Below are 22,552 nucleotides of genomic sequence, written 5' to 3' on the forward strand. Positions count from 1 at the left end.
ATTATTATTATTATTATTATTATTATTATTATTGCTAAATACGAAAATAAAAATATAATCCGAAATGATTGCTATTGTAAAATTTAACTATAAAATACCAACAACAAAAAAAACATTTACAATTTTTCTTTTACATCTACATTTTTTGGCAATCTTAATTTCTTCATTTTCAAACATTAAACCATCAAGCGTTTATTTTGCTTTTATTACTCAGATATATGCAGGAAGAGGCGGGGCTACTTCAGAATGGTCGTGTCGATCATTAGCTGGACGAAGATTCCAAAAGGCTTCAGTAGAGTTTAGTATGTTAAACTAATATAGTGCTTAGTATATAATACTGTCTTATTGCACTTGACGGTTATAAAGTATGACTTAGCATGAGAGAGAAGGTGATAATAATGAGGTTATATAATAATAATGTGAGGCAAAATGTTGTTGATGTCAAATGAATGAGCCAGTATAACTGCAGCTCTCCGATCTGAAATGCTGCGTGTTCATCAGCCATCAGCGGGAATGTTGTGACCTTCTGTGTGACAGGAGAAGCCAGCTCAGCGATTTTCCCTAACGGAATTACAATCATCATCCGCATGAGTGGAATCTGTTCCCCCCGCTCCAATAAATCACACACACACAAACACACATCACAATCGAACTGCAGATGAAATTACATTGACAAGCACTTTTAATAAAAAGTCTTGTCTCTATATTCTTGAACAGGATTTGGTTATTAAAGTCTTGAATTCTGCACACTAGTGTTTTGAGTGGTTGCCAGGGTGTTGCTATGCAGTTGCTACAGCAGGGTTCCAAAATACTTTGCTGTTGCTAGGCAGTTGCTAAGTGTTCTTCAGATCAGTGTTTTCCAGTAATTTATGGGTTCTTTTAAGCACCAGTACAGTCAAAACAATATGTAGGCCTAAATTTAACATTTATGTATTAGAATTGCATATAAAATGACCTTCCATTAGGATTGCAGTTTTAAAATAAACAAAAATGGCCCAATAAACTTAATGTTATGCTTATTTGTCAGTCATACACGAGAAACAGGTATGATTTCTCGAATAGAAATCGAGTTTTAAATAAAGCATGTTTGTTTTTTGATCAATAAATCCAACTTGCTTCAATCTCATACATTTTAATAGCTAACTGAACATTGCCATCTTCATACTTTTTAACTGAATACATGTAATCGTTTTCAGAGATTTATGCTGATTCTAAGCTATTTGAATATAGGCATTTTGAAAATATGATTATTTCCCAAACTTTTTTGTCAGCCAACCCCATTTGATCTAAAATATTTATTTAAAGTCCCTCTGAGATTTTAAGTAAATATTTCAATAATTTAACGACACATATTTATATGTTAATGGTCACATGACATCAAAGTCAAAGTGATTAGTTTTGATTTTTTTTACATGTTTATGATTAAATGAATTATTATTGCAGTTCAGAGGTTAAGTGAACCCCAGTTTAAACTATAAGCTCTTTGTGAAACTTTAAAATCTTCTCATATGGCATGAGGTAATAAAACTTGTGTTGGTTTTAAATGGAACATTTTTAAGAGTTTATGACTAGTAAACGCGCACGCACACACACACATCCACTTGCCTTGAATAAGCAGACGAAAACACATAGAGTTGTCATCTTTGTGAAGTGTTTTTCCTGCCCATTACGAGCGGCTCAAGCTGTGCGTGTTTATCTGAATATGTTCTCATGTTCTTTAAACGACTCCTGAGCGTTAATGGAGCGAATATAGAAGTGAAACCGCAAGACGTACGGTAATGACCTGTTACACATCCATCGCAATGACAACAAACATCTCAGGCGGAGGGATGATGTTTTCAGCTCGGGTTATATTACAAAGCAATGAGTTTTATAATACTATGAGTGGATGAAATAGTTGATGTGCACATGTGAACTGTGAACAGCCTAAAGTCAGACTATATTACTCTCTAGACGAATAGCTATTCTGATTACCCTTAAAGGAATAGTTCACCCAAAAATGAACATTTGCTGAAATGTGCTCACCCTCAGGCCATCCAAGATGTAGTTGAGTTTGTTTCTTAATTAGATTTGGAGAAATGTAGCATCCATCACTTGCTCAGCAATGGATGATCTGCAGTGAATGGGTTCCGTCAGAATGAGAGTCCAAACAGCTGATAAAAACATCACAATAATCCACAAGTACTCCACACCACTCCAGTTCATCAGTTAACATCTTGAGATGCTAAAGAAAAAATCCATCATTAAGACGATTTAACTTCAAACTGTTGCTTCTGGCTAAAATATGAGTTCTCTAGCCATAATAACGTTTACTAGCAACTTCTGAGTGAAAATTGTTTCAAAGCCAGTTTTCTTTTTAGTGCACATTTCTTCCCAATTATCCTGTTTTACTCTGGAAAATGTGTTGCAAATACTGTTGACAAATGCCGTAGTTCTTTAGTAGAAGTAGTTTTTGATTGTTAAAATAGCTTTTTTAGAGTCATAATCTGACTGCACAGATGTAATCTAATGCTAATCTATGATAAAAGATGTAGTCTAAAAGATAAGCACACTATTAGCTAAGTAAAGCTGAAGTTTTCTACATTCGCTGTGACCCGCCGGCAGGTTGCACTCCTGTACTGTCGTCTCTCTCCGTCTTTCTTTGTCTCTGTGCATTTCTAGTCTTTATGTCTCTCAGGGGCTTTAACAAAGTATCTCATACATTCTGTTCCTCTTGGACACGCCGACTGATCATAAAAATAAGAGAGAGATGACAGGGATTTACGAGACTAGCAGGTACGCGACGCTCCGCTGTGTCTGTTCTTATGATGAACGCGCTTGTGTCTTTCTAGGCTTGTTATTTCTCTCTCTCTCCAGCTGTCACTCGTTCATCACAGATGATTTCCTGTCCCAGCAGACACGTGCACAGACTTTACACTCTCTGATCTTTGATTGACAGCTGTCAGTCATATTCCAAGCACCTCCTGAGAAGAGCAAACCTGCTCAAGCACTTCCTGTGGTGGGAGGGGCCACACGGCTCCTGGTGCAATCAGGTTTAGTGGAGAACAAAATGAATGTTTTAAACTTAGTGTCTCAAACTGTGTATATATACATACACACACACATTTATTTATATAATTACAAATAAGTGTATTTATTTGTATGTATGTATATATATATATACGCACACACACACACACACACACGTTTAATTCATTTGAAGCAGTAGTCGACTAATCGCACGTTTATTAATAAACCATTTAAATCATATGGCCCTTTAATTGCGTACATAGCCTAATAAGCACATGTGGCATAAAGCTTGACGAGACGGCAGAAAGCGCATCCTGTTCGCTTCCATTATTTTACAAAAGCGCAATGTTTTGTTGTCTATCTATCTATCTATCTATCGGTCTGTCTATCTATCGGTCTGTCTATCTGTCTATCTATCTATTATCTTTCCAGTTTATGTATTTATATGTGTATTTATATATGTATTTATAGATTTATATAAATGAAACATCTGAGATCTTCATTTAGTCTCTAAAGCTTTGGGCAGGATCATGTTTATGGATGAACCAGAGAATGTTTTGTGCTCTTGGATACACATTAAGTCGAATATCAAGGAAATCAAAGCTGAATGTTCATTTCTTCTCTTTGTGTTCATTCTTTTGGCTTTCGTTTCTCTGCATTAGCATAAAGCATAATGCTGGGAGACGAGCAGTCGTTAAAGTCGTGTAGCCGCGAGCAGCCGTAAGAGACTGAGACAGAATTAAACCTGTGTTTTTAGTGATAAAGAAAGTAAAAGATGTGCTTCCTTTTTAGGGGCATGAAACACAAACGAGGATCATCGGTTCTCGTATCCAAAACTCCTGACAACAAAATGCATAATGCTTGAAAATATAAAAGTATATTATAAAGCGTTTCACTGAACTATTGCTTAATATGATATAATGCATACAACATGACGATTTAACACAAAAGTGTGGATGTTAATGATGTGTTTTTAATGCATTTTAATTAAGGACTGTGCTTTAAAGCTACAGTTCATAGGAACAGGCAACTGATTATTAGTCGTTATGAATGCATTGGAATGTCTGTGTAATGCATTATATACACCGGCTTGTGGTTGCAGTGTCAGCATAAGGTCTGTTCGGGCTAATGAACACATATGATGTGTGTTGTAGTCGACAGCGCTCTGATGACCCACACGCCGCGAGCAGCTGAAATGTGTGTGTGTTCTTGGATGGTAGCCCATTACAGCCTGATGGAGGTACAGATATTATAGAGCCATGAGCCTCTTTCAGTAAAAGACCAGACACTAATGATATTAAAAGACAAGACATGCGGTCACAGAGGCCCGAGCGCTTTTCAACATCGTTTTCCAGCCTGTATAAATTCTGCTGTTATTTATGGCTGCTCTATGAGGTCAGGCATTTGGAGATAAGCAGATATATATACACACACACACACACACACACATCTTATTTATATTACATATTTATATATATAAAATATTATATTTCCATTTTATTTTAATTGAAATTTTTTATTTGAACATTAAAAATAGAAAACTATATATTTTTCCAAATAATTTTTTTAATTTTTATTTAATATATTTACATTTTCAGAATTTTTCCTGATGGAAATGTACAAATTAATCTTTATTCTATATTTCTATATATTTTTATATATCATCTCTATCCTTTATTTATATATAGAGAGATAAGTGTGTGTTTTCTCTACAGTTTAAATGTTTGTGGTTGGTAAGATTTTTTTAATGTTTTTGAACAAAGTCTCTTAATGCTCACCAAGGCTGCATTTATTTGATCAAAAATACAGTAAAATGTTAAATAATATTACAATTTAAAATAACTGTTCTCTACGTCAATATATGTTAAAATGTAATTTATTGTTGTGATCAAAGCTGAATTTTTACTCCAGTCTTCAGTGTCACATGATCCTTCAGAAATCATTCTAATATACTGATTCGCTATTGAAGGAACATTTCTGACTATTATCAATGTTGAACCATTGTGCTGCTTCATATTTTTGTGATACATTTTATTTTTCAGGACTCTTTAATGAATAGAAAGTTCAAAAGAACAGCATTTATTTGAAATAGAAATCTTTTGTAACATTAAAAATGTCTTTACTAGCACTTTTTATCTTATTGACCCCAAACTTTTATATACTGTATATTCTATATATTTTATATTTTATTACATATAGCATTTATATGTAATTTATACGTAACTTAGATGAAAATAGAAGGGAAAAGCACAAAAAAAAAAATGTTTTTGAACATATACTATGGCACTTTTTGTAATCGTTCAGTACTATGGTATCACCGTCTCTCTCTCTCTCTCACTTCCTGTGGCTGATTTCCTCCAGAGCTGAAGGCTTTGAGTTTTCCTGTAGTGATCCTGCAGTCCACAGACCTCTGGAGATTCCTGTGGGTGAATCTGCAGCATTAGCGTGATCATGAGCGTGTGTGTGTGGCCCTGGGCTCCGTGTCAAACACCTCCACTTCATCACAGATGCTCTTCTGACCCCAGACACCGTCAGGAACTCACCTGTTCCTCAACTGTTGCTTTGAGCTCTGTGTCACGTCTGCTGGATGAAATCAGTACGTGTTTCTTACTCATTTTGAGCTGCTGATTACAAAAATACTGGCTGTTTCACACTTTCTCACAAAATATGATGCATTTCGTAGCATTTTTGCTTTCGATGACCATTTGTTTGGTGAAGGAGTCTTGTTTTCTTCCTTAATCAGCAGAAAAACAGCCATAAACACATAATTCTGAATCTGAGCCAGATTACAACTGTTTGTTCAATTCTCAGCCCATTTTCACATGCATGACTTTTTTTTCATTTTATTTTATTTTATTTTATACCTAATCCTGATTTGAAGGATATGATTATGGCCAGTGACAGAAGAAAACATGAACCAGATGTTTTCTACTACATCTGTGAGTGTTTTACTGCATCCAAACAGTGGCAGAAAATTACAGATTTTATGGGGAAAAAATATTTATTCAAAAAACTTTATGAATTTTTTTTTTACATTAAATGGAGTATTTGAACATGTTTTCCCACTACTTTGTAAGTTAAATTAGATATTTTGAATACTTATTTAAAAAAAAATTTTTACAACTTTTTAACATTTGACTGCTTTTTTATCACGCAATTATGAGAAAAAAAGTCAGAATTGCGAGTTTGTGTCACGCAATTATGAGAAAAAAAGTCAGAATTGTGAGATAAAAAGTCACAATTACCAATTGCGAGTTAAAGTCCAATTTTGAGGGGGGGGGGACTGTGATATGTTAGTCTTAGAAATAAAGTCAGAACTGCAAGAAAAAAAGTCAGAATTGCGAGATATAAACTCGCAATTCTGACTTTTTTTCTTGCAGTTCACGCAATTATGAGAAAAAAAGTCAGAATTGCGAGTTTGTGTCACGCAATTATGAGAAAAAAAGTCAGAATTGTGAGCTAAAAAGTCGCAATTACCTTTTTTATTTTTTATTCAGTGGCAGAAACGGGCTTCCATACTAATCATATTTAAAACACAACAGGAAACATGATTCCTCCTTCATATGTGTGTCTGTGGGGTTTTTCTGGTCCAGCAGGTGAAGATCTTGCTCTGATCATCACACCTCAGCTCAACACGTTTGAGCCGCACTGAATTAGCATCTTCCATCCGTCTCTCTGGAATCAGAACGTTCCCTCATGCCTGGTTGCCATGGAGATCTTTTTGGTCTTCAGTACGGAGCTACTTGTTGATGCCCTCATGAAAACGGTAAACAGTTTTTGTTGTTAATTGTTCACTCAGATTATTTTGAACATTGATCGTCAGTGAAAACCGAAGATAGTTGTTTTCATGAAGCATTTGAAACTGATATCAACCGAGGTGTGTGTGTGTGTGTGTGTGTGTGTTGTCATCTGCTAATGGATGAGGAGAGAGTGAAAGAGGGAATAAAATCCTGATAGAAACAGGAGAATTTTAATGCTCAGACTCTGCTCTTTTATAATACACTGGGTTTTAATGGAAATTCTTAGTCATGCTTCATTCAAGTATCAATTTCTCAGATGTTTCTTCTAAAATTCCTTAAGAAGATTATAAAAATAAACACAAATGAGTCACTACACTCAACAAAAATGGATTTTGAAACAATTGTCTACTATTATTTCAAATTTATTTCACAGGTTAAACAAAGAAACTGAAAATAACATGACATTTTGAAGTAGAAAATGAAATGGTAATTTGAAGAGTGCTTTCTTGTAGATATTCTCCAATAATCTTTTTCATTTACAACCTTGAAAAATGGTGTAGGATTTATATTGAAATGGTTATATAGGTAACTTAAAAAAAAACATTAAAAAGTTTTGTTTCTTGAAATAAAAAGCTTAACTGCATTAAAAAAATCTAAAAACTTTTTTTTTTCATTTACATTTAGTTTATCTTGAATAGAACTGGAATAACAATGAATAAAAACTATATAGACATATTTTAAAAGTGTAATAATAATGACAAAAACAAACACCAAAATTCCTAAAACTTTATCTAAAATAAAATGAAAACAGAAAATATAAAATTAAAAACGAATTCAAAATATTAATAAAAACTATAATAGTACAACACTGTTTTGAAACTATTTTCACTCAGAAATGAAAAGAAATGGCAAGTAACATTGAATTAAACATGACATTTTGAAGTTAAAAGACTGACAGTATTTTCTTGTAAATACTTCAATAATCTTTTATAACTTTGAAAAACAACATTTTTCACCATTCAATCTCACGAGAACAACATTTGTTGTGTTGTGTTAGATGGTTGCTAGTGTTGTTTAGTGTGTTTCTATGCAGTTGTTGTATGTTGTTTGCTAAATGGTTCCTTTCTGCGGTCACATCAATAATCTTAGTTATGAGCAATAATGATGCAAACACATTTTTTTCCAGCATGTTTATTTTTGGCGTCCACTATTAGACTCTTAGCAACAGAAATAACAGATTGCATGTTGAAGAAACAGGCCCCGTCTGCTCTGATATTTCCCTCGTCTGAGTCACGCTTTGCTCTTTTATGCCGTGCATTAACAGAAGCGGTCCTCACCTGCTGAGAACAGCAGCACTGTGTGGATGTGAGGAGACGAAGAGTTCACTTTCTCCTGTGGTCATCATGACTCCTCAGCAGCCCACGCACATCAGATAAAGCGCTTCAAATGCACATCCTGGCCGTGGGAATTTTCTTTTGATGAAAGTATGTTTAGTGCGTTGTGGCATCACAATCGCCAGCGGCAGCGCGTCGCTCAAACACACCGTGAACACAGTGCACTTCAACATCTGCTTGCTTTTCTGTCTCACTTATTTCTCATTCCCTCTGTCTGTTTTTTCCCTCAGGCTCTCCATTTCTCGCAGTAAGACTGACTTGCACTGTAAAAATGATTTTTGTAAAACAAAGATTATTGTAGTATTTTTTACAAGATGCATGTTGTTTGCACCAGGGTTGCTATAGTTAACTAAAACTAAAACCATAAAAAACATTTTACTTGAAATAAACAATACTTGCAATAAAATACATGTTAACTGAAATAAAATATAAACAGAAATATTTTAATTCAGCTAGTTCCCAAGAACACAAAATTACTAAATCTACAACTGAAATAAAAACATAAACATGAACTCAAATGATTTACTACACTGAGCAAAAATGTACTTTGAAACAGATTATTTTTTAACTTACTTCACAAATAATTGCATAGAAACTGCAAAATAACACTGAATTAAACATTGAATTAGAAAGTAGAAAAGACTGAAATTGTAATTGAATTTTTCTTGTAAACATACTCCAATAATCTTTGTTTTCCTTACAAGAAACATTATTTTTGATGTACTGAAATAAAACTAAAACTGAAATAAAATTAATAAAAACTATATAGGCATAAAAATATAAATATAATAATATCTATATAAAAAGATAAATTAATAAAAATGTCAAACACACAGCTAAATTACTCAAACTTTAATTAAAATCAAAATGAAACAGAAAATATAAAATGAGAAATAAATTCAAACTATAATAGTAACACTGTTTTGGAACAATTAAAAAAGAATAAAAAATGTCAAAAACTAAAATGAAAATAAAAACAGAAAATATTAAAATAAAAACTAATTGAAACTATTAATAAAAAACTATATTATCTCAATTATACTAAAATAACACTGGTATGAAATATAAGACATGATGTTAGAAGTAACAAAACAAACAAAAGCTGATGAACAAATGAGGTTAGCATGTTTTTCACAATGCGTACTGGTCATATTCAGGCTTGTCTATCCATCATTAAGAGTGTTTGTGTGTCTGTGATCTGGTCATTATTCACACGAATGAGGGTTTTGATGGATAATATCATCTGTTGTGTTGCAGCCATATTGATCAGCGTTTCTTGCTCATTCCAGCACAGATTCATCGCCAAGTAGGTCACCAACACGCCTCCATGTTCCTAATAAATGAATAATATCTTTAGAGTATAAAAAAACACTTGATATTAATGACTGTCTGAAGATGCCATTGTTTTTATCTGGCAGTTCCTCGTTTTTGTTTCCTGTTCTGTGTTTATGTAATTAAAGGATTTGTTTTTCTTTTAAAATATATAATGTAATCATCCTCAAGTCACCAAAACCTCTCTTTATTCCACATAAAAATGATTTTGTCAAGCTCCAAAATGACAAAAAAGCACCAAAAGAAACACAAAAAATGTGTTTTACCTGATTGCATCAAAATATATTTAAAAAAAATAATAATAAATGCATGACATGTGAACTATATTAGTAGTCAGTAAGCTATCAGATGTCTTTAGAAGACTTGGAATATAATGCAAAAGTTATATATGGAGTTTATATGGAAGAGTGGTCAGGATACTCTTTAAAGAATTAGATTTTGTGCTTGACAGAATAAAGTCATACAGGTTTGGAATAACAATGAGGGTTAATGAGTAAAAGATGACAATTTTTATTTTTATTCTTTTAGTTAATTTTTCTCTCTCTATTAACCAATTTTTGATTGTATCCACTCCACCATTTATCTGCCAAGTTTAATCTTAACACAAACTTTTTGGCAGCGTATGGCATTATTATCAGAGTTTTCTGACTCTCCAGTAGCATCTAAAAACGTCTGCAAACTCAGCCGATGAAAATACAAAAACAGTTGCAGACGCTGCCACCCACTCCGGTCCGGTCCGTCAGCGATTGTGTTCCAGCTCTGTAATTAGACTTCTGTTTGACAGCAGACAGCCAGAAAACATGGCAGCCAGACCCTTAGTCCACCAGAATTGTTTACTGTGCCTTTGTTTATACCTTTTTAATGTGGTGAGACAAATTTGGATGATAATTTTGGGCCTGACAGTCCTGGATTCCCTGGTAAACAAGTAGAAGACATTGCGCTCCCCTCCAGTCCGGTCCGGTCCGTCAGCGATTGTGTTCCAGCTCTGTAATTAGACTTCTGTTTGACAGCAGACAGCCAGAAAACATGGCAGCCAGACCCTTAGTCCACCAGAATTGTTTACTGTGCCTTTGTTTATACCTTTTTAATGTGGTGAGACAAATTTGGATGATAATTTTGGGCCTGACAGTCCTGGATTCCCTGGTAAACAACCAAGAACTAAACGTGGCCTTTGGTAATTTTTCCAGATTAAACCCTTAAAGAAGTCAAAGACATTTACTAAATTCAAATTTGGTGTGTATGGATTTTTGGGGTAATGCATTGATTTTGCTGGGATCAAACAAATCATTTGTTCGCCATTTTGAAATGCTTTGAATAATTGGGTCAAAAATTGGTAGAGATCATGGACAACATGTATTGAAGTTACCTGAGAAATTTTAAGACAGCGCCACCTTGTGTTCAGAAAAATAGGGTTTCATACAAAAACACAATCTTAAACAATAAAAGTCATTCTTTTGTTTGCTAATAAGTTGAGCAAATTACCTTTTGACTTGGCTATATGGTTCTTTTTAGAGATTAAATAATATTATAGGTTCTTCCGATTCGTTCTTTGGTTCCCTTTGGGGTTTTGGTTCTTCTACAGGCAGCTCATAAGCACTGTTTCTGTTTTCTGGCTGTATTGTGTTTGTTTCAGTGTTTAGTGAGACTCAGCAAGCATGTTGTGAGCGTTTAAAAGCATTTTTGCTCTGCAAAAACCCTATTAATGCGAGGTGCGTGTGGGCCGTGATGTGTGCTAGCAGCTTTAAAGGGGTCATATGATGCAATTTCAATTTTTCCTTTCTCTTTGGAGTGTTACAAGCTCTTGGTGCATAAAGAAGATCTGTAAAGTTGCAAAGACTAAAGTCTCAAATCCAAAGAGATATTCTTTATAAAAGTTAAGAGTCAGCCACACCTACCTAAAACGGCTCGTTCTAACACGCCCCCACATACCTACCTCACTATGTGGGAAGATTTGCATAACGCCGCCCAAATGTTCACGCAAAGAAAGAAGGCGTAACTTTTATTCTCGCTGTAGTATTGTTGTTGCCGCCGCCATGTCGTGAAGACGCTGTGTGCTTTGTTGTGAAAGCGAAACTACTTTGTTTGGTCTTCCAAAAGAGGACGATATCCGCTTCGTCATGCTTAGAGCTGATCCGTGCTGGTCGCTGAGGAAATACATCAACTTCAAATACAAGTGCTGTGGATCACCGGATCGGCTTTCACCGTTTTCACCGCTCCTTCGTCGGATCCGCCGGGACCGCCGTTCTCGATCCCGCCGCCTCAGCTCTTTTTTAACTTTAAACCGCATAAACACATTTCATTACACCAAATACACCAAATAATGTTCTTTTTAGCAGCATCATATGACCCCTTTAAAACATTTGACTCCATTTGCATGTGCTGAATATAAAACACTCTGTCCTGCATAGTGCTGTTTCATAATGAATCCTGATTTAAAAACACGTCAGAAATGAAACGAGCTGAATTCATTCTTCTGAACTTTAGTCCTTTTCTTTAGCTTAGTGTTTTTAGTCGTTTCCTTCAAAACGATCGAGTTCATCTTGAGTTAGCAGCCTTTCTTTCATGTCTTACTTGAGATGAACCAAAAATTGGTGACTAAATGAGATTTTGGTAACACTTTACACTTTTTCATTATAGATACTTATGGAAGCTTGTTTCTGCCACTGAATAAAAAATAAAAAAAGTAAATTGTGACAATTCTGACTTTTTTATTCGCAATTCTGAGATATTGTTTGATATAAACTCCCAGTTGAGAATTATAAAGTCCAATTCGGGGGAAAAAGATTGACTATTTTCTTATGACTTTACATCATGCAGTTCTGATTTTATTGCAGTTGCAAGTTTGTATCTCACAATTCTGAGAAAAAAGGAGGAAAAAATTTAAGAATTGTGAGATGTAAAGATAGATAGTTTACATGAACTAACAGTAAAAACACTCATAATTTATTAATCTTAGTTAATGTTAATTTCGACATTTACTAATGCGTCATTAAAGCAAAATGTCTCATTAATGCAAAATCTGTTATTTATTGGTCCTGAGCTAACATGAACAATGAACAGTTGTATTTTTATTAAGTAATGCTTGGAAAGATGCTTAAATAATGTACCAAATGTATTGCTCATTGTTAGTTATGGATTTAACTTTTATCAAAATGTGTGTAAATCATGTAAAATGTTACTTGGAACACATTAGGACATAAAAGCCTAAACTACATTAAAATGATGACAGTTTTCACTTTTACCTGAAGTGAGCACATGGTCACCATCCACAATCAATAGAGCAGCATGAACATTCATCAAAACGTCTCCTTTTGTGATCCACGGAAAGCCACATTGGTTTGAAACAAGTAAATAAGGATCATTTTCAGATGAGCTATTTCCTTTTACACGAATGCAATGTTTCTGTCCCGTCATTAAATCTCTCTGTAGAGATGATGGTTCTGCCTCTGATCATAAGAAGAGAAGTGATATTACCACAGTCTATCAACTCAAAGATGATAGAAACTATGTGTCATCACTGAGAAACCCATCAGCGTTTGAAGCGCACACACACACACACACACACACACACACACAGAGCTGTGTCAGCCCCTTGGGGTGGGTTTCCCTCCTCAGCAGACCTGTCATGTGACTCCAGACGGCCAATCAGACGCTGCAGAGCGGGGATTCCGTGTGTGTGGGAGTAAAAGCTTCAGCTAAATGACACATTAGAGCTTAACGCAGTACCGCACTTCACCATTACCCCCACATACGGTTATATGAGGAAATGGAGCTCAGAATCAAATTAAATCCTATTTAAAGATGATGTGGGTAGCATATTGAGAGCATTTACTCACAAAAAACACAATGCTCATACTCAGGGTTAGAACAAATCTTTAACCATTTTACTAGGGCAACCACAAAGCAACCACAGAACACCTTAGCAACCCCATAGCGACACATACTGTTACTTGGAACACCCTAACAACTGCTTCGCTACGCCCTGACAACCACCCTCAGCACCCTGGAATTGTGGCAGCAACTCTTAAGCCCCGTTCACACCAAGAACGATAACTATAAAGATAACGATATTATTGTCCACATACAGGCAAACACCTTTAACATTTTCTGCAGATAAGATAAGATACTACATATTTCAGTATTGAATCTGAAAAGAAAGGATGCAGATAAAAATAAAGGATATATTGTTATTCTGAAGAATAAAAACTATATTTTTACATGTTATGTATCCAGAATTCTGATTCTAGTGTTTGTCAGTGGTATTATTTTATGTAATTGTTTTGTTGTTGTTGTTGTTGCTATGTGGTTGCTAGGAGTTCTAAGAAGTTCTATTGTGTTGCTTTGTGGTTGCTAGGTGTTCTGAGTGGTTCTATTGTGTTGCTATGTGGTTGCTAGGTGTTCTGAGTGGTTGCCAGGGCATTGCTATGTGGTTGCTAGGTGTTCTAAAGGATTTTTATTGTTGGTATGTGGTTGCTATGTGATCTGAGTGGTTTTATTGTGTTGCTATGTGGATGCTAGGTGTTCTGAGCGGTTGCCAGGGCGTTGCTATGTGGTTGGTAGGTGTTCTGAGGGGTTTTATTGTTTCTATGTGGTTGCTAAGGTGTTGTAGGTGTATTTAATGTGTTGCTATGTGGTTGCTAAGGTGTTCTGAGTGTTTTTATTGTTACCTTGTGGTTGCTAAGGTGTTCCAAAGGTTTTTTTTTTTATTGTTGCTATGTGGTTGCTGAGGTGTTTAAGTGTTTTTATTGTGTTACCTTGTGGTTGCTAAGGTATTCAGTGTTTTTTTTATTGTTGCTATGTGGTTGCTAGGTGTTCTAAATTGTTGCCAGGGCATTGCTATGTGGTTGCTAGGTGTTCTAAATGGTTGCCAGGGCATTTCTATGTGGTTGCTAGGTGTTCTGAGTGGTTGCCAGGGCGTTGCTATGTGGTTGCTAAGGTGTTCCGAAGGGTTTTTATTGTTGCTATGTGGTTGCTAAGGTGTTCCGAAGGGTTTTTATTGTTGCTGTGTGGTTGCTAAGGTGGTTTAAGTGTTTTTATTGTGTTACTTTGTAGTTGCTAAGGTATTCAGAGTGGTTTTAGTGTTTTGCTATGTGGCTGCTAAGGTGTTATGAGTGTTTTTATGGTTGCTAGGTGTTTGCTATGATCTTATGGTCTTTAAACCTGACTTGTGTCCTTCAATATTTATTCATTGATTTTTTTTTTTTCACCTGTTTTCTGGTGAAAATTGTGCATCTGATCACTTAGTAAAGTAAAACATGATTTGACGGGTTTTACAAACGCTGTGGAGGAAGAGAGAGCGTTACAGTCCTGATTTCTTCACACACATACACACAGGCTTCTGCTCGGTGGAGAAAAAAGCCAATTAACATCAATGTCAGCAGTCATTTATTATCCATGGAGGTAAACTGAGATGACAGCGAGAGGAAGCTCCACCTCCTCTAACGCTCACACTTTCTCACTCTTTCTCTCAGTTTCTCTCTGTATTTCTCTTCTCCTCACCTGTGATGCAGCAGACGTTTGTGTGCCGAATGCTGACGGCTTTTCCAGCTCATTGTTCCTCAGATCTCACGTTATATTGACAGAGCCACACCTAATGTCTGCTGCACACACACCCGCACCTGTGCCAGGTGTTTGACAGCACGTCCCTGACCCCAGACGACGACTACAGCCGTCTGACAACACCAGATCTGTCAATGGGTCAACTAAACGAATCTTCATATAAATAACATGATTCTGGTTCCTTTTAATGATGATTAGGCTACTTTTTTATTTACAGAAACTTGGACTGTCAATATATTGTTATTTTTATATAATAGTTATACATAGTTTTAGTTGTTCTGGATTACTTGATAAGGATTAGGATATGCTATGTACACTACCATTAAAAGTTTGGAATAATTTAGACTTTTTTAATGCTCTGAAAGAAGTCTCTTCTGCTCATCAAGGCTGCATTTATTTGTTAAAATGTTTTTTATTCCTGTGATCAAATCTGAATTTTCAGCATCATTACTCCAGTCTTCAGTGCCACATGATCTTCAGAAATCATTCTAATATGCTGATTTGCTGCTCAAGAAACATTTCTGATTATTATCAATGCTGAAAACAGTTGTGCTGTCCAATATTTTTGAGGAAACCATGATAGGGTCAATAAGATTTAAAAAAGATTAAATTAATACTTTCATTAAGCAAGTATGCATTAAATTGATTAGAAGTGACAATAAATACATTATAATGTTAAAAAGATTTCTATTTCAATTAAATGCTGTTCTTTTGAACTTTCTATTCACCAAAGAATCCTGAAAAAAAAATGTATCAGCTTCCACAAAAATATTGGTCAGCACAACTGTTTTCAACATAGATAATAATCAGAAATGTTTCTTGAGCAGCAAATCAGAATGATTTCTGAAGAAAATGTGACACTAAAGACTGGAGTAACGATGCTGAAAATTCAGCTTTGCATCACATAAATCAATTACACTTTACAATATATTCACATAGAAAACAGCTATTTTAAATTCTAATATTAATTGAAAATGTTATTGTATTTTTGATCAAATAAATGCAGCCTTGATGAGACTTCTTTTAACAAGCCTAAAAAAAATCTTAATTATTAAATAACATTTGACTGGTACTACTGTAAGACTGACAAAATGAAAACATTGAAATGACATACAGTTAATAGTCCTTCACCATAAAGCATGTCAGTGTGACATCTGACCGAACTATGATCGCTTCATTTACCACAGTAAAAAATCACATGCGACAGAAACTCAGGACAACACCCGCCCACTCCTGTCCGCTCGTGTTGTCACACCTGTCATGTGACCGCCGGGTCGCTACAGCACTAGGCAGGTCATATTTGTGGAGATGTTCACGTGAGCGTTTGCTCGGCTGGACTATGAAAGGGCCGCTCGCTGTCTATTGAGGCTCAGATAAGAGCTGTAAGCGTGACGGCCGAACCCTGAGGTGAAAACAGATGCTATTCATGATGAACGACACAACTGAGAGACAGAAATGGAGATAAATATAGTCTATAGTCCAGAATAAAGAGGAGAAACAACTGAGGTATTGAAGAGATTGTTTTCTTCCTATAGTCCAAAGTGAAGTGAATGAGTTCAAGCGGGGCGGCACTTGAAAATAACATCCGCCGATGGACATCATTCATTAGGGCTTTCAGGCTTTTCCAGCACACACACTCATGTCACATTCACGCCGCATTTCAGTCTCTGAAAGCGTCCGTGTGTCTCACGAATCTCTTTCACACACACACATATGGCAAGCCGTTTAAGCTTAAAATAATCCCAGTGTTACTCGTCGTAATTGCATTTTTACTAGTAACAATTCAATTAGAGAGCTCTACAATTAAATTCTTACTAGTAACAATGGCAGTTAGAGAGCTCTCTAATTCAGTTCTTACTAGTAACAATTTCAATTAGAGAGCTCTACAAATGAATTTTTACTAGTCATATGTTTCCATTGACTTCCATTCATTTTTCATTACAGAGCTCTACAATTGAAATTTTACTAGTAAGTATTACAATTAGAGAGCTCTACAATTGCATTCTTACTAGAAACAATTACAATTCGAGAGCTCGCTAATTTAATTCTGACAAGTAAAAATGCAATTACAGAGCTCTATAATAAAATTTTTACTAGTAAAAAAACACATTAAAGAATTGCAGAGATCTGTAATTGAATTAGAGAGCTCTCTAATTTAGTTCTTACTAGTAACAACTGAATTAGAGAGCTCTCTAATTGGAATTCTTACTACTAAAAATTGAATTAGAGAGCTCTGTTATTGTAATTCTTACTAGTATAGATTGAACTGTAGAACTCTCTAATTGAATTCTTACTAGTAAGAATGTAATCGCAGAGCTCTCTAATTCAGTTAGAGAGCTCTCTAATTCAATTTTTACTAGTAAGAATTGAATTATAGAGCTCTCTAATTAAGTGTTACTAGTAAGAATGCAATTGCAGAGCTCTCTAATTGAATTGTTACTAGTAAAAATACAATTACGACAAGTAACGCTTGGAATATTTTAAGCTAAAATGGCTTGCCATACACACACACACACACACACACACACACACACAGGTCGGCAGCAGGTCTGCACTCACTGTCGGAAGCTCAAAAGTTGAAAGAGACGCAAATCTGTCCTTTGAATAATTCACAGAGAGCAGTTCGGCATTATGTCGGCTTTCTCAGCCTTGAATGAAACGATTCCTCTGAGTGTTTCCCTGCCAGATGAAATCCACAGGCAAAGACAGGGAATTCCCTCACAAATCCATCATGATTGTCATTAAGCACCACACATATACACTAGCATTCAAAACTATGGGGTTTGTAAGATTTTTAAAATACTTTAAAGTCTCTTCTGATCACCAAGGCAGCATTTATTTGATAAAAAATACAGTAAAACCGGTAAAATTGTGACATATTATTGCGATTTAAAATAACTGTTTTCTATGTAAATGTATTTTATTATATAATTTATTCCTGTGATCAAAGTTGAATTTTCAGCATCATTACTCCAGTCTTCAGTGTCTATGATCCTTCAGAAATCATTCTAATATGCTGATTTGCTGCTCAAGAAACATTTCTGATTATTATTATGTTGAGTTGTGCTGCTTCATATTTTTGTGGAAGCCGTGATACATTTTATTTTTCAGGATTCTTTGATGAATAGAAAGTTCAAAAGAACAGCATTTGTTTGAAATAGAAATCTTGAATAATAAATAAAATAAATGTCTTTAATATCACTTAAATGAACTGAAATTTATAAAGAGATGAGATGCATTTTTTGTGTATATGGCTGTTTTATAAATTATAGGAAATTGTCAGTATCATTTAAACGCACATTTTAATTAATGAGGTCCTTGGTTTCCAAACAGGTTTTCAAAGAAATGCCCCTCCCACTTCCCATTTAGCTCCGCCCCTGTCTGCCATTGATTTAATGCTTGATTAAATTCACACATCTTATTTCTCCTTTGACCTTTGACCCATGCTGCACTGATTACAGCTTTGGCACACTAAAACCCAGCTCTGTGTTTCACAGATAACATTGGGGACAGACACTCACAGTAAGAACAGCACTTAAGGAGGATGGAAAATGTTACCGCTGACTGAGAGGGTAAAATCAGCCGCTCTCTGGGTCAGACTGAGAGATAGAGGAGATGGCAAGGTTAATTACACCAGACAGCCAGAGAAAAATAGAGCATGTGTGGAGGCTCACCGTAAGAAGTCCTTTCTCCAGGTCCAGCCAATCTCAGCGTGTCATATTTCTTCTATATTTACAATAAAGCAATAAGTCACCAAGACCACAATTACAGTGGTTTTTACCATTAATGAGGCTTTAGGTTCTCTGCCTACCAACAGCAAGCTTTAAAGGAATAGTTCACCCAAAAAATAAAATTAGCTGAAAATGTATTCACTCTCAGGCCATCCAAGATGTAGATGAGTTGGTTTCTTCATCAGATTTGGAGAAATGTAGCATTGCATCACTTGCTCACCAATGGATGCTCTGCAGTGAATGGGTGCCGTCAGAATGAGAGTCCAAACAGCTGATAAAAACATCACAATAATCCACAAGTAATCCACACCACTCCAGTCCATCAGTTAATGTCTTCCTCCAGTGAAAAAGTCCATCTCCTGTTGTCTCTCACGTTAAAATCCACCCACATATTTGTTTAGAGCTGTTTTGCACTGTTTTGGCTTGTAAACAGTGTTTGATCTGTGCAGTTTCCTCTCCTGATTCAGAGCAGATGACTTTTTCACTGGAGGAAGCGTTATTATGGATTATGGCTATATTTTAGTTAAAAGCGTCTTAATGATGGATTTGTTTCTTACAAACAAACAGCTTTTGGCTTCACAAGACGTTAACTGATGGACTGGAGTGGTGTGGATTACTTGTGGATTATTGTGATGTTTTTATCAGCTGTTTGGACTCTCATTCTGACGGCACCCATTCACTGCAGAGGATCCATTGGTGAGCAAGTGATGGAAAGCTACAATTTTCCAAATCTGATGAAGAAACGAACTCATCTACATCTTGGATGACCTGAGAGTGAGTAAGTTTTCATCAAATATTTATTTGTTGGTGAACTATTCCTTTAAGTGAGGAGTTATCAAAGAAGGTAAGTAACGTTCTGCAGTTCAAAGCAGGTCTGTGTGTCTGAGAACTGCTTTTGACTGTGCCGTAATGAGCAGCATAATTTCTGAAAGTTTGCATGCAGAAAGTGAATGTTTTGGCAGACGGGAGAATTTAAACAGGCACCAATTACACCCTTCCCATCCACCCACAGAGGTCTTCAGCATCACCCCGCAGGTGTGTGTTTTATCAGCTAGCAGGAACAGTTTCTCTCTCTCTCACACACACACACATACACATTACTAACAGCTCCGTTTTCCAGGTTATTTGCATGAAATTAGACGCCCACTGATGCACGTAATTGCATATCAATTAAAACCAATATTACATGTCCAGATAATAATGTAGAGAGATTTCAGAACATTGTGTTGCTATTTACAAACTTTGTACTTTTTTCAGTGCTGGAAAATGTACCATGATACATGCATATCTATCTACCTATGTGTGTGTGTGTGTGTGTGTGTGTGTGTGTATATATATATATATATGTCTGTGTGTGTGTGTGTGTGTGTGAGTGAATTTAATGGATGTTAATGGATGTTCAGTGGTAATTTGAACCTTTTAGATGTTTTTGTTAGTTTTCCTTCGGTCAAATGATGTTTATAGATGATCTGATCATCACTTCCTCACACAAGGGTCCGCCTGATTTCTGTCCCACAACCCTTTGCTCCAGGCTCTGATCAATATGTCATCTCCATGGCAACATGCCGCCCTCTCACACTCACAGGAAAAGTCTTAAGCGTATTAGAGGCGGAGTTATTCAAATCAAAGAGAGAATGCTAATTATTATAGGGTCACCAGTGAAACCACAGCTGTCTGAAAATATGTATGCATTTGAGCACAATATTGCAAGTTTAAAAAGTTTTTATTGAATTATATTGAATATCCATGCGCATATACTGAATCACATTATGTCCATGTGCAGTATTGAATTACCTTATGTGTAGTGATAGAACAATATATTAATATTAATGTGTGTATATACAGTAGTATACATTTCTGAAATATATATGTTTTTTACTTAAAAAATATTAATTAACTATTTACTATCAAATATTTTTAAAGTAATCATTCAGGAATTATTTATTCGCAAATAATGTCTGCAATTTATATTGCTGAAATTTATTATATTGTTTATTATATTATAATTCCTGAAATTGTCAAGTAAATAATATTTGTGTGTACAACATTTTATATATAAAATGTATATAAAATGTAACTATTTTATAATATAAATCTTTTTATTTTTATAGTAATCATTCAGAAATGATTGATTCACAAATAATTGCAACAGTTTATATTTATAGTTCCTGAAATGATCAATTGAATTAATTAATTTAATCAAATTTAAATACATTCATTATATATTATTGCTATGTTTATATATTTTTATAAATAAAAAGAAAATATATACTATATTACTATAGTATTTCATTAAATCAGCCACTGAAAAAACTAAGCTATTAATCTGTATATGCATGTGTATATACAGTACAATGTTACCAAAGCTTTGGCAATGTAAAGCTTTTTTCCCTGTGCCAGTAAAGTTTCTTGAATGGTAAGAGAGAAGGAAACTTTATTAGTGCCCATTTCAGCTGAAAAACTCTAAACAGCTGGTGTTGGATGCGAAAGCGAGCACATTAGCATATTTATTGCGGCCGTTAGAATGAGCAGGGAACCCTGCACTCTTCCTTCCTGCATCTTCATCCCTCTTTTGATTCTCAAGATTTCCAAGAGGAGGAGAGGATCATTCAGAGAGTTCGGGGTGGTTCTTTCCGTGCGGGTGGAGAGGCCGGATAGGATGTGAGATGGATTTCTCTCCCAACAGCTCTCCAGGGAACCGTTTTAGCTCTAAACAAAACAGAAAACCCTCCTCGAGGCGGGGACTCATTTCACACATGCTTCTCGTCTTCATTTTATGTCTTTGTGATGTTAATGGACATTGACTTGAAAACCCATCAGAACTCCTGTTAGAGTCAGTGCTGTGAACTCCAGCTGAAACTCTGGAGCTTCTGATCCCAGCTGACGTCACGGGTCCGAGGGGAAGCGATCGTGAACGTTTGCTTCCATGTTCTCCTGGTCCTAGTGGTTAGGGTTCTGTGTGGTTACAGTCTTTCTGCTTCTGTAAGATCAGTTCTGTGTAGTTCTAGAGTCTGTTTATATGAATCTGATCTATGATTTAGATATGGATATGATCTGTTATATGGATCTGATTCTGAGTAGATCTGTTTCATATGGATCTGATCTATGTGGTTCTGTAGGGTTTGTTCTGTGTGCTTCTGAGTAGGTCTATTTGATGTAAATCTGATCTATGTGGTTCTGTTTGATGGTCTGTGTAGTTCCAAGTGGATCTATTCTGTGTAAATCTGATCTATGTGGTTCTGTATGGTTTGTTCGGACTAGTTTTGAGTGGATCTATTCTACAAGGTCCATTTTAAATGGAGCTGATCTATATGGTTCCGTGCAGTTCTGAGTAGATCTATTCTCCTTAAATCTGATCTATGTGGTTCTGAGTAGATCTGTTTTGTGCAAATCTGATTTATGTGATTCTGTATAGGGTTTGTTCTGTTGGATCTGTTTTTTATGCATCTGATCTATGTGGTTCTGTGTAGATCTATTTTGTGTAAATCTGATCTATGAGGTTCTGTAGGGTCTGTTCTGTTTAGTTCTGAGTGGATCTGTTCCACGTGGTTCAGAAGGTCTTTTATATGGATCTGATCTATGTGGTTTTATGAGGTTCAGAGTAGATTTATTCTGTGTAAATCTGATCTATGTGGTTCTGCGGGGTCTGCTTTATCTGAATTTGATCTGTGTGGTTCTGTGTAGTATTGCTTCATATGGATCCGATCTGTGTGGTTCTGTAAGGTTTATTTGTGGATCTATTATGTGCAAATCTGATTTATGTGGTTCTGTAGGGTTTGTTCTGTCG

At 35.5% G+C, this 22,552-nt stretch overlaps 1 protein-coding gene across 1 annotated transcript in view; it reads left to right on the forward strand.

Moving 5' to 3' along the window:
- LOC107731077 (synaptic vesicle glycoprotein 2C-like) overlaps window positions 1-22,552 on the forward strand; it is a 91,808-nt gene that overhangs the window by 27,125 nt on the left and 42,131 nt on the right. Inside the window, exons 3-4 of the mRNA XM_016542060.1 lie at window positions 5,371-5,605; window positions 6,606-6,775. The gene's annotated coding sequence lies outside the window, so the exon portion shown is untranslated. The remainder of the gene's footprint in view (window positions 1-5,370; window positions 5,606-6,605; window positions 6,776-22,552) is intronic.

Source organism: Sinocyclocheilus rhinocerous, unplaced genomic scaffold (genome assembly GCF_001515625.1).
Source record: "Sinocyclocheilus rhinocerous isolate Xijiao unplaced genomic scaffold, SAMN03320098_v1.1 scaffold519, whole genome shotgun sequence".
NCBI lineage: Eukaryota > Metazoa > Chordata > Actinopteri > Cypriniformes > Cyprinidae > Sinocyclocheilus > Sinocyclocheilus rhinocerous.